The sequence below is a fragment of the Amblyomma americanum genome, chromosome 3 (assembly GCF_052857255.1).
Source record: "Amblyomma americanum isolate KBUSLIRL-KWMA chromosome 3, ASM5285725v1, whole genome shotgun sequence".
NCBI classification, from domain to species: Eukaryota; Metazoa; Arthropoda; class Arachnida; order Ixodida; family Ixodidae; genus Amblyomma; species Amblyomma americanum.
Window position 1 is genome coordinate 68,464,655 of NC_135499.1, and position 20,358 is coordinate 68,485,012.

At 54.9% G+C, this 20,358-nt stretch overlaps 1 pseudogene; it reads left to right on the forward strand.

Annotated features, from left to right (window-relative positions):
• Positions 1-373: 373 nt before the first annotated feature.
• On the forward strand, positions 374-6,267 carry LOC144123805 (uncharacterized; annotated as a pseudogene).
• The last annotated feature ends 14,091 nt before the right edge of the window (positions 6,268-20,358 follow it).

A 20,358-nucleotide genomic window follows, 5' to 3' on the forward strand; every position in this document is an offset into this window, starting at 1 on the left:
GTTATATAGAAAACGCTATTTTATTGCTCTAAAGAAACATTGTTTTAATATAGTCTTCGAAACATTATTATAATGTTAGAGCCATAACTATATAGAGCAATTCAGTAGAAAGATGACTGACGCCAACCAGGTTGATTTTTGAAAAACATGACGTTTAGGGACCAGCTCGGTCCCTTCTTCACGGTGTGACTACGGGCGAGGCGCAGCTTGGCTTTTTAAGCCCTCGTGTTGAATACCTCCGGGTCAATGGCCTCGAACCATGGATGTAAGACCAAGAAAGGGTCCCCAGGGAGCGATTAACATTCCAGTACTTCTTCCCAGTACTTATTTCACCTATAAAGCAGAATTTTCGAAGCAAACAACTGGAACTGCCATGGGGGCGTCGATATCGGTCACAATGGCTAATTTAACCATGGAAGACGCCGAAAGCCGGGCGCTTAGCACCTTCAATCCCGAGCCAAAGTTGTTCCTTCGATATGTAGACGACTGCTTTGTGTGGTGAAAACGTCAGAAATAGAAAACCTCCTAATCCATCTAAATTCAACTGAACCGGCCATACAATTTACAGTTGAACATGAGCAGCAGGGCAGTCTACCTTTTGTCGACGTTCTAGTCACAAGACACGACAAAGGCTTGCGGTTCTCGGTATACAGAAACCCAAGCCACACGGGACGGTACCTCCATTTCAATACGATTCATCACACTCCCCGCAAGGCATCTGTCATTACATCTTTATTGAAGAGAGCCGACACCATATGTTCTTCACATGAAGAAAAAAGAAATGAGAAGAACCGAGTAGTCTCCGATCTCCAAAAAAAATGGGTACCCAAGTTCATTCATCCGACGCGTCAGCCAAAACAAAAAAGAAAAAACAAAAATAGCTCTATTCCTTCCCCAAGCACACGCCAAAACCGGAAACGTGTTTGCATACCATACGTGAAAGGCGTGAGCGAGACGCTGGCTCGAATTCTCGGCAAAGAAGGGGTGCTAACAACGCACAAACCGGCTACCACCATCGGACGCTTCCTCCCCCGCCCGAAAGACCGTCACCCAAACGAAAGGGCCCAAGGGGTTGTATACAAGATTCCCTGCGCAGTCAGCCCGGCCTCGTACGTTGGGGAAACGAAGAACTTAGCCGAAAGTATGAGGCAACACAATGCGGACGTCCGACAAATGAACCATCAGCGCAGCGTGATGGCCGAACGCTGCGAGGAATGTGACGACCAAATTGACTTTGACGGCACTATTGTACTGGAGACTGAAGCTAACCAGCGCAGGAGGCTTCTGCTGGAGTCGTGGCACATACAACAGACACGAAGGAATGTTAATCGCTCCCTGGGGACACTTCCTTCGTCTTACATCCATGGTTTACGGCCATTGTCCCGGAGGTATTCAACACGAGGGCTTAAAAAGCCAAGCTGCGCCTCGCCCGTAGTCACACCGTGAAGAAGGGACCGAGCCGGTCTCGAAACGTCGTGTTTTTCAAAAATTAACCTGGTTGGCATCAGTCATCTTTCTGCTAAATTAATTTTCCCAACCAGACAGACTTCTGTCAAATGTTTTCTTTTGAGTATAAAGAACATTACAAATATATTTGGAGCGCTGATTTCCACAACCTTTCCCACTGTTTTTACAGTACAGACGTTTTTCAACTAGCAGTACTTTGCAACCACATTTCTTAGATAGTACTCACCGTAGATTGCGTGCACAGGCCCATTATTTTGTCAGAAAACCTTGGTTATTACCCATTCGTCACTATCACTCGATCAAGGGACATTCCTTAGTAATGGGTATATAAGCTTGACTCTACGATATTCGTTCGGAGGTGAGTGAATACGAGTTGTATGTTGTGCTGTATAGTGGAACTGAAGTCTCGCCCTCATTGCTGGTTCTTGCAAAGCGTTGGAAGTTGTGTGCCAGCGGGTCTGCACGCTTGTGCAGAACTGCTTCACCATTTTCGAGAATGTTACATTTATGTTGTGTACATGTTTTAATAATCTTCGGTGAAGGTTATTTTAACGTTTATATGTAAAATTACAGTAACGTTAGAAAAAATGGCAGTGGCTTAGCTCGGCTATGACAGGTATATGTAGCGAAAGCAAGTGTGAAGCTCCCCGGTTGGCCTTGTTCACATATTCCAACACGTATGAAGTACAGGCATAAACGTCCAGTATGACCTGTAGGTCCATGTTTGATTTCAGCACCGAGGCTATCCAAGGATTGAAGGGGTGGCGTCACTCTTACGCCTATTCTCTAGGCTAACGGCACGTTGTTCTTCGGTTTCTTGAGCCCGCCGCTGAGTTCTCTTGGTCGCATTCCATCGTTAATCACGGGCAGTCTTCAGTGAAGCAGGACTCAGATCTCTCCTCCGGCTGCTGTCGCAGCTGCTAGCGGTCGAGACACCGGACGTTAAACGTGCCTGTCTCGCGGCGGCCTATTCACGGCGGCGTTTAGCCAGTCGTTCGGCGCGCTGTTCGTCTGTTTTCTGGGCGATTCGTTTCCTCTTCATCTCGTTCCGCTGTCGATTCCAGGCCTCCTGCAGCTTATCAGAACTGTCGCCGTCCATACTGTCGCCTCAACTGTGGTTGCGCCGCACGCCAGTTCTCTTTTTCAATCCTGTGACATCTTATCACGCATGCGACGCAGCTGTCGAAGCGAGCGGAGGCGAGCGCAACGACTAGGGCTGGGAGCTGGTCGAGGAGATCGGGCCCCGTCCGGGTAAACACGCGGCGGAATGTGGTAGCAGTGGACGCGGGGAGCAGCGATGCTCTCCAGGCCCTGCTAGCCACAGCCATCATCCGCGGCGTGCCGGTCTGCGCCAAGGAGCCCCCTCATCGGAACCAAAGATCCGGCCTGGTGCACGGTGTGGAACGGGCGCAGGACGGCGGAGGAGCTGCTAGCGGCGGCGGAATCAACGGTGTCGATGGTCTCGGCGTCGCTGTCGGGCAGCACACTCGCTCTCCGTTTTGCAGCGCCGACCCCACCGGCGTACATCATCATCATCAGCCTTACTACACCCACTGCAGGGCAAAGGCCTCTCCCATGTCTCTCCAATCAACCCTATCCTTTGCCAGCTGCATCCACCCTTTGCCTGCAAACTTCTTAATCTCATCCGCCCACCTAACCTTCTGCCGCCCCCTGCTACGCTTACTTTCTCTTGGAATCCACTCCGTTACCCTTAAGGACCAGCGGTTATCTTGCCTTCGCATTACATGCCCTGCCCAAGCCCATTTCTTTCTCTCGATTTCGACTAGGATGTCCTTAACCCGTGTTTGTTCCTTTACCCACTCTGCCCGCTTCCGGTCTCTTAACGTTACACCTATCATTTTCCTTTCCATGGCTCGTTGCGTTGTCTTTAACTTAAGCTGAACTCTTTTCGTTAGCCTCCACGTTTCTGCCCCGTAGGTGAGTACCGGTAAGATTATGCTGTTGTACACTTTCCTCTTGAGAGAAATTGGTAAACTGCCACTCATGATCTGCGAGAATTTGCCATATGGGCTCCACCCCATTCTTATCCTTCTAGTTATCTCCCTCTCATGATCCAGATCAGCTGTCACTACCTGCCCTAAGTAGACGTATTCCGTCACAACTTCTAGGCTCTCGCTGCCAATTGTGAACTGTTGTTCCCTTGCTAGGCTGTTGAACATTACCTTGGTTTTCTGCATGTTAATTTTTAGACCCATCGATCCGCTCTGCCTGTCTAAGTCATTGATCATGATTTGCAGTTCACCTCCTGAGTGACTCAGCAGGGCAATGTCATCAGCGAATGGCAGATTATTTAGGTCATCATCATCATCAGCCCTACTACACCCACTGCAGGGCAAAGGCCTCTCCCATGTCTCTCCAATCAACCCTGTCCTTTGCCAGCTGCATCCACCCTTTGCCTGCAAACTTCTTAATCTCATCCGCCCACCTAACCTTCTACGCCCCCTGCTACGCTTACTTTCTCTTGGAATCCACTCCGTTACCGTTAATGACCAGCGGTTATCTTGCCTTCGCATTGCATGCCCTGCCCAAGCCCATTTCTTTCTCTTGATTTCGACTAGGATGTCATTAACCCTTGTTTGTTCCCTCACCCACTCTGCCCGCTTCCGGTCTCTTAACGTTACACCTATCATTTTCTTTCCATAGCACGCTGCGTTGTCCCAACTGTTCCCAATTTAGGCCTCGAAATACCTTCTGTAAACATGCGGTGAACAGCATTGGCGAGATCGTGTCTCCTTGCTTGACGCCCTTCGCTATTGGAATTTTGTTGCTGACTTTATGGAGGACTACAGTAGCTGTGCAGTTGCTATGTATATCTTCCAGTATTTTGACATAAGGCTATTCTACCCCCTGATTACGCAATGCCTGTATGACTGCTGAGGTTGCCACTGAGTCGAATGCTTTCTCGTAATCAATGAAAGCTATATATAGAGGTTGGTAATATTCTGCACATTTCTCTATCTTCTGATTGATAGTGTGAATATGATCTATTGTGGAATATCCTTTACGAAAGCCTGCCTGATCATTTGGTTGATTAAAGTCTAACGTTGCCCTGACTCTATTAGCGATTACCTTAGTAAATACTTTGTAGGCTACGGATAGTAAGCTGATCGGCCTGTAATTTTTCAAGTCCCTGGCGTCTCCCTTCTTATGAATTCAGATAACGTTTGCATTCTTCCAAGCTTCTGGTACAGTCGAGGTCATAAGGCATTGCGTATACAGGGTGGCTAGTTTTTCTAGCACGATGTCCCCTCCATCCTTCAACAGATCTGCTGTTACCTGATCCTCCCCAGCTGCTTTTCCCCTTTTCATTGCTTCTAAGGCTTTCTTAACTTCATCTTTCGTTACTGGCGGGATGACGCATTGTTGTGCACTGCTGTCTTTCTCATTAACGTTCTGATTACATTGGCTACTGTACAGGTCTGTGTAGAACTCTTCGGCTACTTTACTATCTTATCCATATTGCTAATTACATTGCCCTGCTTGTCTCTTAATGCATACATCTGGTTTTTACCTATGCCTAGTTTCCTCTTCACTGCTTTCAGGCTACCTCCGTTCTTTAGAGCATGCTCTATTCTCTCCATATTAAACTTCCTTATGTCGGCTACCTTGCGCTTATTTATTAACTTTGATAGCTCTGTTAGCTCTATTCTAACGGTAGGGTTAGACATAACCGGCGTACATCACCATAGTCAAACGAAGGCTCGCGGTCCGCCCCTGCCGTCCCCGGCCGCTCTAGTGTGCCAAGTGCGCCAGCCTGGGGCATGCCACTGAGGTGTATAGAGCTCCTGCCCGATGCACGCGTTGCGGCGGGCCGCGCGAACTTGGTACCTGCGCGAGCAAGCCCCGCTGCTTAACTGCGGGAGGCGGCACGCGGCCCTGGACCCGGCGTGCCCGCACTGGCAGCAAGAGCGCCACGTGGCCACTTTAATGGCCACATTCATGGCTCCAATGTCCAGGCCAGTTGTCCGAGCCGTCGTCCAAACTGAAACAGCGGCTCCAGCCCAGCAACATCAGCAGGCGCCGCGCGCGCTTTCTTATAAGCAGGCCGCCAGGGGAGCACCCCAGCAGCAGCAGCAACCGAAGCAACGGCCGCGCCGGCAGCGGCAGCGGCGATCCGGTTGGCCGGCGTCCTGTGCCGTGCGGCCCGAGCCTGCGGCCGCTTCTCATGGCCAGCCCCCTGACGCTCGGGACGCGGAGATCGCGCGCCTAAAGCTGGCGCTGCGCGCCCTCAGCACGCTTTTCCCGCAGGGCACAGATAGACACCGGGCTTGCTTAGAAGCAGCAGGTGCTCCCGCACAGATTAGCAAGCATGATGGCTAGTCGCCGGACTCGCTCCCGAATACTATCCATCCTGCAGTGGAACGTGTGCTCTCTTGCGGCACGGTACTTCGAAATGCGAGTTCGCATCGCAGAGGATTCGATGGAAGTTATCGCGCTGCAGTAGACGTATGTATGTACACATGACGGGGAGCCCCAGATGCGGCTACCTGGCTACATCGGCTGCCACTCAGCCACCACGTGCGAGGAAGCCACCTGTGCCGCAGTGCCCTGTTGTGTCACATCTCATCGCCCCGGGAAATCAAGGTGCGCGATATATGTGCGGCAGGACGTCCAGCACACCCTTGTCGGCTCGGCGGCGGCGACATCCGATGCCCAGGAGTGCGTGGTGGTGACTGTGCGCGTCGGTGGTGTTGACACGTCGGTGGCCAGTGTTTGTGTGCACGTGAAACGCGTTGTGTTTTCGTGCAGTGTCTTGGTGCTGTGCTCCGCTCCAAATGATCTGTGGTGATTTTAACGCCGACCATAATGCATGAGGCAGTGCGCACCATTCCGCGCGTGGAGACGACCTGCACGACGCAGCAACGCAACTGGGACTCACCCGCTTGAACACCGGCGAGCCCACCTTTCGACGACGCGGAACACCCGGCTCCTGCATCAACGTTGCCTTCGCATCCAGGGGCATCGAGGCGAAATGGCGCCGATCACCATCTCTCTGGGGCTCGGATCATTGCTCCATCCTAATTGAACCCACTGCATTGGAGGCGCGCGCCAAACGTGCTCCATTACCAATTGGAGTGACATACTCCATTACCAATTGGAGTGCGTTCAGGCGGGCGGGAGACGATGCGGCGGCAACTGGCGCCTATTTCTTTTCAAGTCCAGTCCGAAGCGCCCTCGCAGCCACCCAACGCGCAGAGGTAAGGGCGGGGCAGCCCGCACGTGATAAGAAGGTGCTCGATCTGCGCGAGAAGAAAGATCGCGCAGAGGGACGGGCGCGACGGACTGACAGAGCCGCCGACTGGACTGTCTACAACCACCTGGTGGTGGTGAAGAGCATTTATTAATCTATATGTACAGAAAGGTGCTCGGGGAGAGGCCCCTAGTGGGTCTCGCCCCTTACAATAGAAGGCGGAGTCCCTCATTTTGGGACCCAGTTGGTCCTGACCGCTGCGCTGGTCCGCCGAACCAGGGCCTGTTGGGCCGATAGTTCCTGGCAGCCGAGCAGAGCCGCCTCCCAGTCCTCTCGGGTAGGGGAACGGGTGATGGGGGGAGAGAAAGATTTTGCCTGCATGCCCAAACCATGTGAAAAGTGTCGGTCACCTCCCCACAGAATGAGCAGCGGCCGTCAAAAAAGTCAAAGTGCTTGAGAACCGCCGTGCACAGCTGGGTGTTGTAAAGAGCCTAAGGGGAGTTCCTTCGCCTAGCTTTACCCAGTCCCTTCATAAGAACCGGGTAGCGCCGGTGTTCGGCACGATAGTGCTCAGTAATATGTTTAAAAGAAAGACGAGGGCTGTGATCTGGGTTAAGGTCCTCCCAAGAAATGCCTGGTGCCCGGTAAGTGAGTGCGCGGGCTGCCACATGGGCGGCTTCGTTACCTGGCATGCCTTGGTTGGTAGCCGGGGACCAATATTATTGAGCGATGAGTTGGATCGCAGTTGCGAGTACTCTGCTGAAGAATTTGGTGAGCAAGTGGAGGGATCTAACCGAACTCAAAGTTAAGACAGGCGCCGCGAGAGTCTGTGAGGATGAATTTAGAGTCGGGATGGGAGGCTGCGAGGGCGATCGCTACCTCCTCCGCATGAGTTGAGCTGGGCGCTCCGAACGAGAGGCCATCCACCTGTTTTCCCCCGTGTATGACTGCAGCCGTGTACCATTTCCCCCTGGAGTGGTAGGGGTCTGCAATGTCGACGTAGAAGACGTGTTTCTTTGGGCCAGAGTGGCGGTGCAGGGCATCCGCCCGCGCATGGCGCCAGCCATTTTGGTCCTGCTTGTTCATCTTAGTCGGAAGGGGTCGAACGTAGAGGGTGCGTCTCCACAGTTCGGGCACTCGAACCTGTTCCATCGTATGGTGGTCATGTTTGATATGTAACCGGTCCAAGAGGCGGTGACCGGACACGGTCTGAGCGAGACGCGTGCATTGGTTAACGAGATGCTCCTCGCGAAGTTCCCGATAGGAGTTCACCGTCCCCAACGCGAGCAGTCGCGCGTTGGAAGTGGAGATCGGGAGGTCGAGGGCTCTCTTGAAAATTTTGCGGAGTACAACCTCCAAGCAATATTCGTCATGTTTCTGTAAGCGGAGGTAAGTAGTCGAGTACAGTACTCGACTAGTTACGAAGGCATGGGCGAGCCGCACCGCATCCTTACTTCGCAACCCTCCTCGCTTGTTGGAAACGCGGTGAACCATTCGGCCCACCTGGTCGCCAACTTTACGGAGTTTGGCAAGGGTTGTGTCTGCCTTGCGATGCTGATTAATGAAGAGCGAGTTTTCGCAGCTCCTGCGCTTCACGGATGGGGCCGCTAGCGAGAGCTGAAAGGAGATTTTGCATTTCGGAGAATGTCGAATATGCACAAATTCAGACTTGGACGGGGGGCACTGGAGGTCGCAGTACGTAGCATAGTGATCTACTGTGCTCGCCGCTGCTTGCAGGCATTCCTCCATCTCTCCTATGTTTCCCGTAGTAGCCCCGATGGTGATATCATCGGCGTGCAGTGCATGCTGAACACCGCCGACACCCTCCAGCTGTGCCGGAAGGTGCATCATGGCAATATTAAGGAGAAGAGGGGACAACACAGCACCTTGTGGTGTGCCTCGCGTTCCCATCTCAAACGGGCCGTACTCGGTCTCTTGTATGGGTATATAGGCCAAGCGGTCTGTTAAGAAATGTTTGACGTAGTTGAATGTGCGTGGGCCGCAGTTGGTCTCGCTAAGATGTTTTATTATGACGGCGTGTTTAACATTGTCAGATGCACCCTTCAGATCGAGTGCTAGGACTATCTTGTCATCGTGTGAGTGTTCTATGGGTTCGAGAACCTCGCGATGAAGCTGTAAAAGTATGTCTTGTGCGGACTTATGAGGTCGGAAGCCGAGCATGGTATCGGCGAAGGTGTTCTTGCTCTCTAGATATTCCGAGAGGTGGTCACGGACCATCGTTTCTATCAGTTTCCCTACGCATGAAATGAGGGAGATGGGCCGGAGGTTGTCTGTGTTTACCGGTTTTCCCGCCTTCGGGATAAAGGTTACCAATGATGTCTTACACTCGGGTGGCAACGAAAGGTTCCCGGTACAAATGGCGTTGATATATTCAAGTTGGGTTTCGTATGCCCGATCGGGGGGGTTTCACTGTGACCTTATCCCTCCCAGGCGCCGTCCCCCTGCGCATTTTGGCAAGAGCAGCGCGGAGGTCGTGCAGCTGGAAAAGCTGATCCAGTTCCGGATTATCGCTGCCTGCATACGAATAATCCTGCCCGCGCGGATCTTGATCCTGACTGAGGTATTGTGAGCGTAAGACATTTGCTAGCTAGTCTGTGTTTCCTTGAATATTGTGTATCGTGCGAGTGAGGTGTTTCTGGGATTCCGAGCGATGAGACTCCTAAAGAGCCGCCAAGTGTTGCGGCTCGACATCTTTCTTGCTGCGCTGTTGCATCTATCGACCCAGTTATTCTCAGCGAGCTGGGCAGCATACTCGGCAGCTTGCTGGGTGAGGTCAGAGATGCGAGCGCGGAGCTTACGATTGTATTTCTGCCGCCGCCATCGTTTAGTGAGGCTGCGGCGAGCTTCCCAGAGGTGCATCAGGTGGTTATCCACGTCCGATGCGCGCTCCGTAAGCTGGATCTGCTTTTCGTGTGAACAGAGTGTTTGCATGAGTCCGTGTGTGTGCCCAAGTTAAGTAGACTTGCTCCAAGAGAGAAGTTACTGGGAGGGTCTGGCGGAAAACATTCCAGTCGGGAAGTTTGGCTTGCGCAAGGGGGCGACGTAAGGGTCGAGCGTAAATTACAGCGTTGAGTATGCAGTGGTCGCTACCGAGGGTGTCCTCAGTGTTGATCCACTCTGCGTGTCGGATGAGTTTCGTGAGGGTAAAGTCGGGGCAGGTGTCCCGAGTGACGGAATTCCCTACACGTGTCGGGTGGGCAGGGTCGGTTAGAAGAGTGATGTCCAGCGTAGATATAAGTTCCGCCAACTTACGACCACGCGGCTCTTCCTTGCGATAGCCCCACATGTGACAGGGGACGTTAAAATCGCCCACTATTATGAGGGGGTCGCGACCCGCGATCCTTAGCGCAGCGCTAAAGATGTTAGAATTTAGATTAGGAGACAGATGAACGGGTCTCGTTGAAAAGTACTATAGCTCGAGAGCTTGACCGCATCCCCGGTTTCTTGCAACGCAAGGACTGCGGCGGGGTGTTCGAGGTTGTCAATGTACGCTCTTAAGTTGGCGCGTTTGGTCCTGTCTTTGAAACCCCGACAGTTCCACTGTACAATGGAAAGAGCTTGCGGTCTTTGCGGGGGGCGGCGCCCTCAAGGGGGTTGGTTGGAAGGGGACGCAGCCATGCTGATTAGAAGAGACATTGCTTCGGAGAGCCGGAACTGGTTCCGTCACCTGCAACGGGAGCGGTTCCGGCTACTCCGAGAGTTCGGTTAGATCAATGGGTCGGTTGAATCTTGATGACCGGTTCGCGTCTTTGAGGGGTCCCATTCGGCGGAGAAGCCGAGAGTTTGACTCTAGCCACGTCTTATTGTTTGCTGTCACGGCGGCTGTAACTGTGGCCGTGAGTGCCTTGAGAAGGTTGCCTTGAATTTTGCCAAAATCGGACATCTGAGTCGTTAATTAGGCGAGGGCATTTTCAAGGGCGTTGAAACGCACGTCAGAGCTGGAGGGTGTCGGGTCCGCCGGCACTTGCATCTGTTCCGGAGCTACCTGGGCAGTGGGCGGGGAGGACCGAGCCGTTTCTAGCGCATGAATTTTGGCGCGGAGTTGAGCATTTTGTGCCCGGATAGTCTCGAGCTAGTGGCGGAGGTCCGCGACGTCAGAGTTAAGAAGGGGAGGAGGAATATTTGGTGTAGGAGAAGGTAAGGAAGTATGGGGACGCGGAGGAGGCCCATCTCGGCTGCCTACCTTGGGCTGTGATGTCTTTGGCGCGCCAGGCAGAGGGCCCAAGAGAGGTGTAAAATCCTCGTTTTGGAATGCGGGGGCAGCTGGATGACGTGACGCCTTCTGATTTGCTGATCGAGGAGGCTTGGCGGTACGCCCGGGCAATGCGCCCGCCGGTGTCTCGCTTGTCCGATTGTGCCTTGCACTATCTTGTTGCTAGGCGGGGGGACTTTCGCAGCAGTGCCAGGACCCGATGCCACTGCACTCTGAGGTTGTTTTCTATGACCGGTCGTGTTGCCCGGTTGTTGCAGCCGTCGGAATTTGGCTTTGCAATCTTGCGAGCCCATAAGATGGGCGCTACCGCAGACGATGCAGGAGGGATTGCAGTCGTGGGACGCCATGTTGCCGTCTTCGAGGACTGCGACCGTTTGGCCATAGTGTCCGCAGCGATTGTCTTGAGGGTTCGGGCATAAGTCCACGTGGTGACCGATGGTGCCGCGTCAGAAACACGCGGGAACAGTCGCACACATGTGGTGACTGTGGTGCGCTTATATCCGCGCACCGCAGTCACCACACTGTTGTAGTGCACGTAACGCGGTACTAGTACTCTACGCCCCACGAAGGTGAGCAGGGCAATCGTCGACTTCCCCAGCTTGCGGATGAAGGCTATCTCTCCGCGCCACTGCACTTTAGATTTCAGGGTGGTAAAAGTTTCCTGCTCATGAACCGTAATAATCCCCCTGCAGACTTCACCGTCGACTTTGGCGTGACCGACCATCGGAATGGAGTCATTAGAAGATTTAAGGGTAAATTCTCGAGTAAGCGCGTTCGCCGCATTGACGTCTTGAGTGGTGGCGATGATGATATTCTGGTCCCAGGTGGGCCAGATACTAAGCGTGTCCACCGAAGAGGCATTTACATAGGCTGAGAGCAAAGCACCAAGCTCACCGTTCTGCAGGACCGTCTTCAAGGAGATCGTCACTCTAGGCTTGGTGACGATCGTGAAATCTTCTTTGCGGAGTCGAGACATAGCGGTGGGCCGCCACTTCTTCGATACCACTGTTTGAGAGAGCTGAGGGTTGTAGCTTGCAGAATTCTTATGCACAGAAACAGCGGCACTCACGGAAGGTCCGTTGACCGCCGAGGTGTTCAGGCGTTCCTGGCGTTTACGAAGTGCCACCAACGAGAAGAGACCTTCGTCCACTATCTCCTGCGTCGGAGTGAAGTTTCAGGCGGAGACAATGCGCCTGCGACGACTTGAGTCCATGCCATCGTCTCGGGAGCATACCGGTGGCAAGCGGAGGCCGCCATGGTGTCCGCGAAGAGCGCTGGAGACTGGTTACATGGCTTTAGGCCTAGCTGGAGCTCCCACAGGGTGAAAACATAAATGGGCCTAAGAGGCCCAAAAATTGGTCCACCTGGTCGAGAGCGGTATCTTCGGGTGCCGCGAGATGTTATCCGCTTAGCAGAAGCAAAATTTCCGCGGTCATATGGAACTTTTCGGTAATCCGGACGAAAATTGCCGGAGCCGAAATGAGGCGCATCCGCTTCAGACGCGCGGCGGCCGCATTCAACCGCCTGGATGCGGCAGCGCGCCGCCACGCCAACAAGCTATACCGCCGGCAGTGGGCCTCACTATGCCAAAGGATGGAGGAAGAATTCACCTCGCGGAGGCTGTTTGACACCCTGCGGCGCATCACCGAACCACAGGCAAACCGTCAACCGCTGGCCGCCCTCACAATCTGCAGCGGGCGCAGCTTTGAAGAGCTGGCAGAGCGGTTTGCCGACCGGTTCGCGCCGCCCAGCCCCGCAAATGCAGCTAACATAGCTGCTCCTGAGAGCCACAGAAGCGACGCAGCTCTCCCCTCTCCCGTCACCTCGGAAGGTCCATGTGATGCGCCGTTCACCGCAGCGGAACTGAACAATGCGCTGCAGCGCTGCCGCTCGGCGCCCGGACCGGACGGGGTGACATACCAGATGCTGCGAAACCTGGTTTCGGAGCAACGACAGATCATCCTGCAGTAGATCAGCCCGGTGTGGGAACGCGGGGAGCTACAGGATGATAGGCGAACCGCGGTCGTTTGTCCCATCCGAAAGCCAGGGCACCGACTCACGGAGCTGAGTGGATACCGGCAAGTGGCATTAACACTGGCGACAGGTAAGCTCATGGAGCACATGGCGTTGCAGCGTCTGAACGAGCGGGCTGCGAAGGTTGATTTGTTTGACGAGCGGCAGACGGGTTTCCGTGGGATGCGGTGCACGGCTGGTTCTATATCGGACGTTGTTACAGCGCTGGAGCATGCCAGGGCGGCAGGCCAGGTTGCGTGATTGCTGGTACTGGATGTCTCGGGCGCTTTTCACAGCGTTCACCGCGCACCAAATCTCGCGGTGCTTGAGGGACCGGTGTGAGCGGGCGCCTTTTGCGATACGTTCAGGCTTCCTGAGTGGGTGCACCATCCGCGTACTAGTGGGGGGTAAGCTCTCCGAGTCTCGTCCGGTGGACTTGGGCGTGCCGCAGGGCTGTCTTATCACCATTTCTGTTTAATGTGTTTCTGTTAAATTTCTGTTTCTGGTTAATGTGCCGGCCTCCCTTCCCACGAGCGGCCGACATCATGTGTACATGTCCATATATGCAGACGACATAGCTCTGTGGTGCCGGGGACCACCGGGCGAGGCGCTCCGCGTGCGGGGGTGCCTTCAGGGAGCTCTGGCTGCTACCGACGCCAGATGGCGTGGCCTTGCATTGTTTGTCGCTGAGCGCGGACTAATCGGTGGCCATGGCCTACGTTTCGCGCTCGCGCGCGCACCTTGCGCCACGTCACTGGACGGGACTCCCGATTCCTTGGCGTAAATCGGTGCGGTGCCTTGGCCTGGACATCGGCTGGCGCCTTTCCTTCTGCCCCGCGGCGACTAAGGCCTGTCTGCAGATGAAGAGCACCACCGCCGCCGTGCACGAGCTCACCGCTCGAGACCATGGCACCTCCCAGCAAGCCGCGCTGCGGCTATACAATGCCGCAGCTTTAGGAGCGGTTCTCTATGCGTTGCCGCTCGTCACGGTGTGCAAGCCGTGCTGGGAAGAAGTTCTAGCTCCAGCACTGCAAGTCCTTGCGCGTGTGCCTAGGCGTCCCCAAAAACTCGCAGTGCGCCGCAACGTTGGCCGAGGCAGGAGCGTGGCCACATGAGCTCCAAGCAGCGCGCAGGGCACTGAATCACATTGACCGGCTTCACCGCGCACCGGACGGTGGCTCGCTGCTGCAGCGCATGCGTTCGCACCCGCGCTCACGAACGGGCGCGACGCTGCTCGAATATAATCAATTGACCCCTACGGCTCCTGAGCGCTCTGGCCTGCTGCCTCGGAGGTACATCGAGAGATCGTCGGCATCGCGGGAAAGCGGAGCACATCCCTCTGTGCTGAGCAGCAGCTGGACAGAGCCGTCATACACGAGGAGCTCCAGGAACATCTCCTCGTGTACACCGACGGCTCAGTGGCCCGCGACAGCTGCTCCCTTGCAGCGGCGGCTACCATCCCCGCCCTGCGACTGCACAGCCAGCAACACGCAACCTTCCTGGGCTCTTTCACCACGGCGGAGTTGATGGGGATACGGCTAGGGCTGGACCTGCTGCTCACCCTCTGCCCTCCACCGCCCAGGAGTGCTCTGCTGTGCGACTCCCGCGCCACCCTCAGCCGCCTGCAATCCAACGGCCGCGGTACCCCACTAGTGCGAGACATTCGCTCGCACATCGAGCGCCTCACGCAGAGAGGATGCGCCGTGCGTGCACAGTGGGTGCCCGGTCACTGCGGCATCGCCGGCAACGAAGAAGCTGACGACCTCGCGACCGCCGCACATCAACTACCTCCCAGTGATCTTCCCCTTGCGCTGGAGGACTTGCATGCGATCATCCACTACCATCTAAGAAAGCAGCACCCCGACCCACGCATCGCAGGAGGTGAGCGCATCGACAGCATCAACGGCACTCGCGCACTTACGCGGTCGCATCGTGCAATGATCCTCCGCGCCCGCATTGGCTGCGTGTTGCCCGGGGAACGACGGGAGCGTCACGGCATTGAGACGAGTAATGTGTGTGACGGATGCGGCGCAGTGGAAACACTAGAGCACCTGCTCATTCACTGTGCCGAGTACGCCGATGCTCGTCGCGATATGCTTCCGGACTATAGGACGCTGGGCATATATACTACCAGACTCCCTCAGGACACTATTGTGGCCGCAGGGCAGTGAGCGCACCCGTGAGCGAACTTTGGTGAGCCTCTGTGCGTTCCTCGAACAGACGGGCTTGACGTCCCGTCTGTTCTCCGCCAGGTAGTTACAGGCAGTGACCGAACGCTCCATGAGTTATACCTTGAACGATTAACAACTGGACGCCCCACTCCATCTGTAGTGAACATAGCGCTGCGCGCGTGTTTTTATTGCTCCATCATGAACTAATCACGCGCACAACCTGGACACATTTCTGATTGTGTAAATAGTTTGTGTATATTACCTCTCCCCCTATCCTCTCTTCATATCCCCTCACCTCTTTCATTTCATTTCTCCATTCTGCCTGCTATCCGCTGCTATCTGCATGCTAGCCTTTATTTCCGCTGCCCCAGCTCAGGTGCTTCAGTATCGATGGCAGATGCCGGGGCTAGCGAAAATATTGCTACACTACTAACTACTCTAGTGGCGCCATACAGCGGCTAAACTGCATTTCCTGGCAGTTGGAAAGCCTTGAGCCATCTCGGGGCTAGATGCTTCGTCTTCATCTCTCGTGCTGCCTGCTGCCTTGCGCGTTCCAACGTCTTGCGCGTCTAATTAAAACAAGTAAACCAGCCCTGCTTACGCCAACCGTTTCTCAGTGACATATTTGGTGGAGGTGCTGGGTAACGGCCCATGTACGCTGACCTCGAGGACACCTTTGACGTCAGCTCTCAACGCGTGGCTACAACACAAGTCCACAAGGCGAGCCGCCGCCTGCGAGGCCTACAACCCGAGTTCGGTCAACTGACAGCGCCGGTAAGGGCCATGACATCCACCGCGGCTAGCCAGACAAGTCAGCACTCCGGGAATGCCCCGCCATTTGTCCTTCACGCACCTCGATCGCCGCCACCGTTCCACGGGGACAGGTTCGAGGTCGTCGAAGACTGGTTGGCCAGCTTTGACCGAGTGGCGGGTTTCAATTAGTGGGACGGCGAGCACAAGCTGCGCAACGTTTACTTTGCGCTGCAGGACTCGGCCAAAACGTGGTTTGAGAACCACAAAGCTTCCTTTACCACCTGGGAAGCTTTTCGTCTAGAGCTGCTAACGACATTTACCAGCAGCTAAAGAAAAGAGAAAGCTGAAATCGCCCTGCGCTCGAGATCACAGCAGCCGAACGATGGCGTCGCGATGTTCATCGAGGACATGACCCGACTGTTCAATCGGGCCGGCCCTGCTATGCCCGAAGCCCAGAAGGTACGCACTTAATGCGTGGCGTAAAAAAGCGCAGCTGTTTGCCGGACTGGTCCGTGACCCGCCACGAACAGTGTCCGACTTCACCAAGGAGGCAATGAGTATCGAGCGCTCTTTAGAGGAACGGGGCGCCCACTACGGACGTCAGGCTACTGTAGCAGCCGCTTCCCAGTCCCAGTACACGCCTACGTCGCTGCCCGCCGAGGACCTTCGGGAGCTTGTAAGAAGCCTGGTGCGCGAGGAACTGGCGAAACTTCGCTTTGAAGCTCCACAGGTCAGCGTCGCTGCCGTTACGGACGTGGTCCGCGAAGAAATCCGACGAGTTGTGCAGCCACCCCCAGCTTCACACCCGGCGCCCTCTGTTATGACGTACAGCGAGGCGCTACGAAGTCCCGGGCCAGCGATGCGAGCCTTTTCCCCCATCGCTCCTGTGCAATACCTGCAGGAGCCAATCGCAACAGCACCCTCCGTGCCGCAGGAGTTCAGGCCAGGCCCCCCGTGAGCAAAGCGCACGTTTGGCGTACGCCAAACAATCGGCCGCTCTGTTACCACTGCGGAGCCTGGCCACATCCTCCACCACTGCCCCTACCGCAGGATGGGTTTAAGGGAGATTTCACCTGACGCACCTCGATCACGCTACGGGGAAAGACCACGGGATATCGAACAGTACTTGGCAGAAAACGTGCAATCTTCGACCTCACAGCGACGCCAGTCCCGATCGCCATCCCCAAGGCGGTTCTATTCGCCCGGCCGCCCGTCATCCTCTGGCCAGTTCAGAGGTACGTCCCCACTTCGGAGAAACTGAAGACGGCGTCCTCCGGGGGTAGGGCTGCCGTTACTGGACCGAGTCAAGAGCCTCCACCCGACGATTCGTCGCGACGCTCCGACCGACAACGACCTGACCCGACGACCTCGACGACGCGCTGCGACCGACTGGCCTCCGCCAAAATTCCGGTATCCGCCGACAACCACGACGTTACCGCACTCGTGGATACCGGCGCCGATTTTTCGGTAATGAGCAGACGGTTAGCCACGGTCTTGAGGAAGGTTCTGACCCCTTGGTCTGGGCCACAGATCCGGACAGCTGGTGGTCACGTTGTAACTCCGATCGGTTTCTGCACTGCGCGAATCCAGATCCGCGGTGTTACTTTCCCTGGCTGCTTTGCTGTGTTACCCGAGTGCTCCAAAGACCTCATACTCGGTTTGGATTTCCTTCAAGAGTACGGTGCCGTTATCAACCTAGAGGAGCTAATCGTGTCGTTTTCCACCCAAGGTCCTGTCGACGACGATACCGAGCCACGCAGGGCTACGTTATGCGTCTGTGACGACCACGTTTTGATCCCATCAAGATCCAGCATGTTTTTTTACTTTAGAGTGCGATAACAGCACCAAAATTCGTGGCATTGCTGAAACCAACATGTCGCTGCTCCTTGGTCGGCAAGTCTGTGTTGCTCGAGGAATTGTTGAACTGGACAAGGGCCGAACCGAACTCTTGGTGACCAATTTGTGTTGTGAACCTCAGTGTTTGCCTGGCAGAACAGCTATTGCGTATTTCAAGGAACTCAGCGAATTCGCGAGACAGCACGCTTTGTCCGGAGCCCCGGCATCAGTGGAGGAACCGACCACTCCCATAAACACTTACGTGAACCCAAACCTCGCAACTAACCAGAAACGCTGCTTGGAAAGCATTATAAAGTCTTTCTGCGACTGCTTTGCCTCGACCTCCAAGGTTAGGCAGACACCGCTCACAAAGCACCGAATTATAGTTGACGCCAACCAACGGTCGTTATGTCAGCCGCCCTACCGCATTTCTTCGAAGGAGCGCGATGCCATTCGCCGCCAAGTTCAAGAAATGGTCAAGGACGACGTGATACGGCCGTCGACGAGCCCGTGGGCGTCGCCTGTTGTTCTAGTGGCAAAGAAAGGTGGAACCCTACGGTTCTGCGTTGATTACAGACGTTTAAACAAAGTCATTAAAAAGGATGTTTATCCTCTCCCGCGTATTGATGACTCCCTCGACCGGCTGCGCCACGCCAAGTGCTTCTCATCGCTAGATTTACGAAGCGGCTATTGGCAAATCGAGGTGGACGAACGCGACCGGGAAAAGACCGCCTTTATTACACCGGACGGACTGTACGAATTCCGGGTGCTCCCTTTCGGCCTGTGCTCGGCTCCTGCAACCTTCCAGAGGATGATGGCCACCGTTCTTGCCGGTCTCAAATGTCAGTCCTGCCTCGTGTACTTGGATGACGTTGTCATCTTTTCTGACACGTTCGAAGAGCACCTGAGACGCCTGCGCGCTGTGTTCGAAGCAATTCGGTCGGCCGGTCTTTCCCTGAAGCCCGAAAAGTGTCACTTCGCTTTCGAAGAGTTGAAGTTTCTGGGCCACATCGTGAGCGCTAAAGGGGTTAGCCCAGACCCAGATAAGACTGCTGCCGTGGCTGCTTTTCTTGTGCCCACCGATAAGCGCAATGTGCGCCGCTTTCTGGGTCTCTGCGCCTATTATCGGCGTTTTGTGCAGAACTTCTCCCAGATCGTTGAGCCCCTCACGCGACTCACGAAAGATTCCGAACCATTCTTCTGGGGCCTGGAGCAACAGAAGGCCTTTGAAGACCTCCGCACTCGTCTCCAAAGTACGCCCATCCTAGGACACTTCGACGAGTCAGCCGACACTGAACTACACACAGACGCCAGCAACATGCTCGGTGCGGTCCTTGTGCAGAGGCAGGATGGTCTCGAACGCGCAATCGCATACGCGAGCCGCACATTGTCACGATCTGAGGCGAACTATTCCACCACCGAAAAAGAATGCCTGGCCGTGTGGGCAGTAACAAAATTTCGCCCGTACCTATATGGCCGCCCTTTCAGGGTCGTCAGCGACCACCACTCGCTCTGTTGGCTGGCGAACCTCAAAGATCCCTCGGGACAGCTTGCACGCTGGAGCCTTCGACATCAGGAATTCGATGTCACCATCGTCTATAAGTCTGGTAGGAAGCACAGTGATGCCGACTGTTTGTCTCGTGCTCCTATCGAGAACAACTGAGCTGACCCCGACGACGATTCTGTTTTTCTTGGTGCCATTTCTACGTCTGTTCTGATTCAACACCAAAGGGACGACAGCGAACTACGGCCCCTCATTGAGTATCTAGAAGGAAGCGCTCAGTCTCCCCCGCGAATCTTTTCGCGCGGGCTGTTGTCGTTCTGTTTACGTGATGGCGTCCTGTATAAGAAAAACTACAGTCCAACACAAGCTGTCTATCTACTCGTTGTGCCTACGGCCCTTCGCGACGAAGTCCTGCAGGCGAGCCATGATGACCCATGTTGTGGTCACCTGGGTTTTTGTCGAACTTTGGCACGAATACGGCAAAGATACTACTGGCCAAGGGTTGCTGCAGTTGTGAAACGTTACGTAAGAACTTGCCGCGAGTGCCAGCGTCGCAAGACGCCGCCGACTAAGCAAGCCGGCCTACTCCAGCCTATTGATCCGCCTCAGGTTTCCTTCCACCAAGTTGGCATGGACATACTCGGCCCATTTCCGGAGTCCTCTCTGGGTAACCGCTACATTGTGGTCGCCACCGACTACCTCAGCCGATACTGTGAGACTAAAGCTCTTCCCCGTGATACTGCGGACGAAATTGCGAACTTTTTCATTCAAAACATTGTGCTTCGTCACGGTGCACCCACCATCGTTTTAACTGACAGGGGAACAGCGTTCACCTCGGCCCTTACGCAGGAGGTTATGCGCCTAAGCGGCACCAGTCACCGCAAAACAACCGCTTACCACCCTCAAACGAACGGCCTCACCGAACGGCTCAACAAGACGATCGCCGACATGATTTCTATGTATGTCGACGCGGACCACCAGAACTGGGACGCCATACTCCATTACGTCACCTTTGCTTATAATACTGCGGTCCAGGAAACGACACGCTTCACTCCATTTCGTTTAGTACATGGTCGCGAAGCCACAACCATGCTGGATGCAGTGCTGCTTCCAGCTAGCGCTACCCCCTCTGTTATGGGTGCTGCCCAATTTGTTCGTTACGCTGAGG